The following is an 8,282-nucleotide window of genomic DNA, read 5'->3' as shown; positions in this document are numbered from 1 at the left end:
CCATGGAATGCGTTGCATTCTACGATGTAGCCACATTTCAAATATATGATTGACGTTATGTTTACCATACCACAAAGTTAACAATGCTTTTAAAGTACAAAAAAATAATGAATAAATGTTAAGACCATTTTATTAAGGCCCAGTTTTTGATAACTCCCAACTAAATTCTCTCTAAACCCAGGTAACATTTTACGTATGTAATTATTTTCTCTCTTAAAACACCGTTTTTGTATGTATGTATATGAAAAAACATGTTTTTCTTCGTATTAATTCTATGATTTTGAAAAGAATAGTTAAAAAAATATATAAAAATATTTTTTATATATAAACCCACTCGTATTCAACAAAAAACCAAAAAATATTGTGTCGGCTTGTGGTTCCGTGGTTAGTGTGGCGGACTCTTAAGTCAGAGTTTCTCGGTTCGAACCCGCTCTACCACAATTTGATACCTATTTCTAATAACGAGCCGCTTAGGCTCACAGTAATAGTATGAAATTTAAATATTTGACTAAATAATAAAAAACACAACTATATCTCTTTAAAATAAAATATATACATATATATAATATTAATAATAATTCATATACATTATTTAAAAAACATTTTACCTCTTCAGTGTTGTCTTATTTATTGTAAATGCAGTTAGTTGAGTTTTGATAATGTCTTGATGACGAATCGCGTCACATTACATATATATATATATATATATATATATATATATATATATATATATATATATATATATATATATATATATATATATATATATATATATATATATATATATATATATATATATATATATATATATATATATATATATATATATATATATATATATATATATATATATATATATATATATATATATATATTTATTTATATATATATATATATATATATATATATATATATATATATATCATTGTATACAATAAAACAAGATTGGAATTCGATCCAATAATTTTGTTTTATTTTGGATACATTACCAAAATACAATTTCTTTCTTTGCGAATATCGCCTTAAATGTTGATTTTAAATAATAAAAAAAATGTTTTGACAACCCTGTCTTCATCAAATTTTCCATCAACATTAAACACATGTGTCGTGCATTCCGAGTACCAATTAATGCATTTTACACCAAAATTTTGTAAAAGTGCAACGGCGATAACATCTGCCTTCAACATTCAACATCCATTGCAGTTTTGAACTCATATTAGCCGCTGTAATTAAGCGAGTGTAAACATTTTTAATCCGCCATAAAATGCTGATGTGACCAAACGTTCCATTGTTTTGTAAAACGATTTTTCGGTTATTAACTTACGAGGTTTTAACAGTCCGGACCAATTCAAAACACAAGTCATAAAATTCTAATAATAGGGTATTATCACTCGGAATGAATATCTAATTTAACATACTCAACCTGTAAAGGATTGTGTAAGACTCGTTTTGTGTTTATAACAGCCGATAAAATCAATATTTTCATTCATCATTTTCTATTGCAAAATTCATTCATTCATCATTCGTGTGTGTGTGTGTGTGTGTGTGTGTGTGTGTGTGTGTGTGTGTGTGTGTGTGTGTGTGTGTGTGTGTGTGTGTGTGTGTGTGTGTGTGTGTGTGTGTGTGTGTGTGTGTGTGTGTGTGTGTGTGTGTGTGTGTGTGTGTGTGTGTGTGTGTGTGTGTGTGTGTGTGTGTGTGTGTGTGTGTGTGTGTGTGTGTGTGTGTGTGTGTGTGTGTGTGTGTGTGTGTGTGTGTGTGTGTGTGTGTGTGTGTGTGTGTGTGTGTGTGTGTGTGTGTGTGTGTGTGTGTGTGTGTGTGTGTGTGTGTGTGTGTGTGTGTGTGTGTGTGTGTGTGTGTGTGTGTGTGTGTGTGTGTGTGTGTGTGTGTGTGTGTGTGTGTGTGTGTGTGTGTGTGTGTGTGTGTGTGTGTGTGTGTGTGTGTGTGTGTGTGTGTGTGTGTGTGTGTGTGTGTGTGTGTGTGTGTGTGTGTGTGTGTGTGTGTGTGTGTGTGTGTGTGTGTGTGTGTGTGTGTGTGTGTGTGTGTGTGTGTGTGTGTGTGTGTGTGTGTGTGTGTGTGTGTGTGTGTGTGTGTGTGTGTGTGTGTGTGTGTGTGTGTGTGTGTGTGTGTGTGTGTGTGTGTGTGTGTGTGTGTGTGTGTGTGTGTGTGTGTGTGTGTGTGTGTGTGTGTGTGTGTGTGTGTGTGTGTGTGTGTGTGTGTGTGTGTGTGTGTGTGTGTGTGTGTGTGTGTGTGTGTGTGTGTGTGTGTGTGTGTGTGTGTGTGTGTGTGTGTGTGTGTGTGTGTGTGTGTGTGTGTGTGTGTGTGTGTGTGTGTGTGTGTGTGTGTGTGTGTGTGTGTGTGTGTGTGTGTGTGTGTGTGTGTGTGTGTGTGTGTGTGTGTGTGTGTGTGTGTGTGTGTGTGTGTGTGTGTGTGTGTGTGTGTGTGTGTGTGTGTGTGTGTGTGTGTGTGTGTGTGTGTGTGTGTGTGTGTGTGTGTGTGTGTGTGTGTGTGTGTGTGTGTGTGTGTGGTGTGTGTGTGTGTGTGTGTGTGTGTGTGTGTGTGTGTGTGTGTGTGTGTGTGTGTGTGTGTGTGTGTGTGTGTGTGTGTGTGTGTGTGTGTGTGTGTGTGTGTGTGTGTGTGTGTGTGTGTGTGTGTGTGTGTGTGTGTGTGTGTGTGTGTGTGTGTGTGTGTGTGTGTGTGTGTGTGTGTGTGTGTGTGTGTGTGTGTGTGTGTGTGTGTGTGTGTGTGTGTGTGTGTGTGTGTGTGTGTGTGTGTGTGTGTGTGTGTGTGTGTGTGTGTGTGTGTGTGTGTGTGTGTGTGTGTGTGTGTGTGTGTGTGTGTGTGTGTGTGTGTGTGTGTGTGTGTGTGTGTGTGTGTGTGTGTGTGTGTGTGTGTGTGTGTGTGTGTGTGTGTGTGTGTGTGTGTGTGTGTGTGTGTGTGTGTGTGTGTGTGTGTGTGTGTGTGTGTGTGTGTGTGTGTGTGTGTGTGTGTGTGTGTGTGTGTGTGTGTGTGTGTGTGTGTGTGTGTGTGTGTGTGTGTGAGATGTTGATTCTAGTAGGGACATACATGCAATGCGGAGAAGCATAGTTTTTAAAGATCCTGAGAGGACAATTTGCTCACCTTTCGACTTTTCAACACAGATTTTCCGCAATTGAAAATGTCAATTTGGCTAAAACATGAGTTGTACTCACTAGCCATTCGAAACGTAGGTGAACTCCGCGTATAATTACTCTGAATAATGAACTCTGATTAATCTGTTTAATTTATTAAACCTTAAAAAACAATTTCTTAAAAAATGTTTACCCGAAGTTTACCTGTCTTTATAATGAGGGGGAAAAATTAAAGACATGGTGCATTGAAATAAGTAATGCATAATTATTAAAATAAAATCGTCGGAACATATACAATGTCTTGTACCCATTAATTTAATAAATAATAAGCGTAACAAGATAAATAATGTAAATACGTATCGTCATAAAGCTTGAAAATACCAGAAAAATCGCTTGGGATTCATAACCGTTCTGAGATTTAAGTTTATAACGTCATTCCTTTCAAACTAACGATGGTGGATAGGGCACTGCAACCTATGAACGCAATTTTATCTCGATCGTTAACACATGAAGGAAAGATGATCAGCCATCCGCTTCAGGTACTATTTCAGGGTCATAATAGAGTGGAAAATCAAACAATTATATTTATTTTACCCCCCCCCTGAGAATCGAATCCGGGACCTTCAGTACAGTAGCCGTACGTGCTGACCTTTATACTACGGAGACGGACTAAAGGCTTATAAAATAAAATAAATGATGACGTGATCAGTTAAGGCCCAGTATTCGATAAATCGTTTTTTATTTTTTTCCAAACCCAGGTTAACATTTTAAATATTTGATTTCTTTAATTTAATTTAATAAAATTAGTTTTTCTTCGAAATTATTTTATGATTTTACAAAGAAAAGAGTTATTGAAAGGTAAGCAGTTGAAAAATGTATATATTTTTGTTCTATATATCGTAGTCGTACAGGAGAAAGTGACCAATTGACAAAACGTAAAAAGTTCAGGAGGGCCATTCAAATCACTTTTGCTTGGCAAGAAAATAAATATCAATGCAGTTAGTCATTTTGAACAAGTCAATATATATTATACTTTGAAGTTTAAGATCCGTTTTTTTCAGTTTAAGATGGGATTTTTTCAGAGCAATATTAAGCTAGTAAGATATCAAATAGTCAATGATCACGTGTTTTGTAAAAAATGAACTTGGTCACTTTTTCCTGTATGACTACGATATATTGAATAAAATAAAAAAAATATATCCAAACATTCTTTCCAAAAATCGGGTATGGAAAGACATTTGGCCGGCGAATGAGCTCGATATTATTACAGACATGGTATACTTTACAGTTCGACAAACAACACAATAATCCTAGTTTATTTATCAAAATTAATATTTTCTGTGCTTTTTGGAAAATTCTGTAGAATTTCAATTCGTTTTTGTGGCGCGTGAATTATAAATGAGAAGTGATCATATAGTATTTAAATGTGATTGAGTTTATTGACTTCATGTCTTCCGATTGTCTAGCAGTGTTCATTTTAGCGTTTTTCCACCTCTGAAATTCCACGAAGGACAGTTCAATGAGTTCAATAACTGCGAATAAGGTTATTCGTCAATATTGTATCAAGACCGTTTATTATAAACGCACTATCATTATAAATATCAAGATTTCCATTAGTACCTATCTTAATAAATATGAAGAAAAACATGGAAGTACAGATGTATGTATATGTGGAATCTGACAGGCGCCGCGCGCCGTGGCGCAGTTGGGTAGACGATCGACTGCGAAACTGGTTCGATTCCCGCCAATTCCAAGATAAATTCAAGAAATTTTAGTATTAATTGCCATGGGTGTTTGTGTATTTTTCACCTCTCTCTCGCCTCTAAAGGTAGGGACTAACCGGAGCATTTCGTCGTAACGTAACGTCGTAACATCGCTCGCGGCGAGCATCAGCGAGCATCCGAAACTATGGATAGAGCGCTCGGCTCGCTGTACTGACTATACGAATGCTCGCATCGTAACGTGTTACGTTCCGACGAAATGGCTCCGGTCAGTCCCTACCATTAGGCTTCGCGAGTTTTTACTTTTCAAAAAAAATCATCATGAAAAAAATCTTATGAAAAACAATGATATTAGGGATTTTTTAAATATAAAAACCCTTTTAGTGGATATAACTTAGAATTTTGTTTACCCTTACACACCTGTCTGATGATGTCGGTTACGAGGTACTCGGTCGCTGGTCAAATAAAATTCATTTGGAAAAATTTACATAAGTAGTTGTTATTTTATTGTATAATATTAAATAAATATTAGATTGAAAAATCGCTTATATTTATTTTGACCCCCCCTGTGAATCGAATCCAAGACCTTCAGTATGGAAGCCAAACGCGCTAACTACTTCACTACACTGTAGATTAGAAAAAAATGTATTTACATGAGTATCGTAGTTTTCACGTTGTTTCACGCAGTTTGGCGACTATATATTTTTAAATAATTTTTCATAAACACCGCTTCTATATAAAAACTTCTGAATGGATCTAATTCATAATATGAGATTAAAAATTTGGACCCGCTTAAATCCAGTGAAGTTCTAGCGATTCAAGAACAATGTTTCAAAATTGGTTCATATGTATAGAACTTCCAAGAATTGAAGTAGTGTGGTTGTCAATAATGGATAGAACTGGTGAATGTTACACGTGTGTAAAGTGATCACTTAAACCAGCCTATGACGGTCGCCAGCCCCGTAAATGCCCAGACTTCCATATTCTTCTTCATCTTTGATGAGGTGTCAAAAAATAATATGTTTTTTATAATTTTTCATAAACATCGCTTCTATTTAAAAACTTCTGAAACGATCTAATCCAGAATATGAGAATAAAAATTTTGACACGCTCAAAATATTGTCAAACAGTTTATTTGTGTCTTTCTCCTTAGTATAATTGTTGAGTCATTGAAATTCAACTCCCATGATCCCTCCAAGCGGACTTTTTGCTTTAGATGTGTATAAAATTCATACAGTACAGCTCGGGTGCTTGACCCGGGTATGACCATCATTGTGTCTAAATAATAAACTAACTAAATGAGATGACAATATTAATTTTCAACACTACTAAATTTGGAGTAAGGTCCTTAAAATATATTGCCTATACCTAAATTAACCAGCTGCCTGACATATCACTCACTCCTTTCAAGAACGTCATAAACTAAAAAACATGATTTTTCAGGAGAACGTTTTTAAAATCTAAAAATATAAAACAATGCATTAAAAATACATACTTTTTACTGTGCAGCAGATCTTTTTAGGTAAAACCTGAAGGTTTTTTCTCCATTCGAAAAATTATTTAGTATATTTAAAAAAATAATCAAATAATACCTTTTCTTAAAAATGTAAGAACAACACTTTCTGCCCTGTAGTGTTTAAATATTAAGTTAAAAATATGCCTCTTTTGCTGGGATATAGTACATTTTCCAGGCATTCCGAAAACATGCACAAATGAAAATTGACGATTTTTGATTTATGACGTTCTTGAAAGGAGTGAGCGATATATAAAATAGAACCCATTCGGGGATCCAAAATAAATGATATGAAAAAATACTTTATGGAAAGATATATATATTTAGTGATTAGTCATATTTTCCTATTTTGTTTTTACCTCATGTTTTTTATTTATTCTTATTTGTTATATTTTCTCATTTTGTTATATTTTTCCATTTGCTTATTTTAAATATGCTTCTTACCTTATGTTTTTCTCATTTATTTCTTTTAAATATGCTTCGTATGCCTATTTATTATACATGTTTATTGTTTTTATATTTTGCCATGTATTAGTTTTGGTTATTTAAAAAAAATCTTTTTTGTAACTTTATTAGCTATAAATATATAAATATAAATATAAATGTTGTTAGTAAATTAACTGATCAAATTATACGCTAAAATTTAAAAAATGAACAGTGAAAATGAAATTTTCTAGAGTTTCTCGAGTATGTGAATATAATCCAGAATTCGGACCTTACATACAAATAAAAGAGTTTCTGCTTGATACAATGCTTCTCTCATTTCACTGTAGATGTCTCTAGTGAAATTTTAGTTGATTCAAAATTTTCGTTTCGAATTTAAACAATATATTTACAAGTTCCAAGAATTTGAGTAGCTACTGTGGTTGTCAATCATGGGTAGAATTGGTGAATGTTACACGTGTATAAAGTGATCACTTGAACCAGCCTATGATGGGCGTTAGCCCCGTAAATGCCCAGCCTTCCATATTCTTCTTCATCTATGTTGAGATGTCAAAAAATAATATTTATATATATATATACATATGTTTATATTTTATATAAAAAAAAACAAACAAAAGGAAGAAAAAAACTCCACAGACAAGACACATAAGGTGGATTGGTAATATAACACAGACATCAGATTCACCCACGCGTGCTGGCCAGACAGGGTCACGCAGAGAGGTCCGCATACTGCAACTAAGAGCCCTTGTGCACTGCACGGAATTTTACCGACCGGCAGTCAGGTTTTGATTAATAAAAGCGACTACGACAGTTTAGCGTGATCGAATTTACGCGCACCGTGATCACGCACCGACCGATCCGAAGAAAGGAAGACAATCGCACAAGCCAATCCAAGCCAATCATCCGTTTATAATGCTAACTGAAGTGCCGGACGGTAAGATTTCGTGTAGTGCACAAACGCCCTAACAGTGCGTGAATCGCATAATCAAAACGTTTTATACTTTTGAAACAAGTGAATTAAAGGACAGTGACATGCATCGTTGCGTAGTTGGGTAGACGCCCGACTTCGGAACTGGCGTCACTGGCTCGATTCCCATCAATTGCAATATCAATTCAACAAATATTTATTTTCAATTGGTCTGAATGTTCGTGATTTACCTTCTCTATTTAACATTTTGAGTGTGTCCAAATACTTGTCTCCAATTAAAGGAGTTATTTTTTGACATTTATTTTGATGATTCAAGCACTATGATTAGATTATTTATTGATTCGGCATTAACTTAGTGGAATGACATGATTATTTTATTAAAATTAAACACTTGAATAATCCACTTTATCGAGTTTTATTTTTATTTACGACTAGTTTAGAAAACAACAATTGTTTTCATCTTCTGGTACAAATTAAACCATAAATATAGAACTTCCGAGAGTGAATAGCGTGTTTGTCAATCATGGGTAGAATTGGTGAATATTACACTTGTGTAAAGTAATCACTAA

This window comes from Brachycentrus maculatus, unplaced genomic scaffold, assembly GCF_059751285.1.
Source record: "Brachycentrus maculatus isolate JH-2025_06_01 unplaced genomic scaffold, ASM5975128v1 h1tg000173l, whole genome shotgun sequence".
NCBI lineage: Eukaryota > Metazoa > Arthropoda > Insecta > Trichoptera > Brachycentridae > Brachycentrus > Brachycentrus maculatus.
This window is presented reverse-complemented; position numbering follows the sequence as displayed.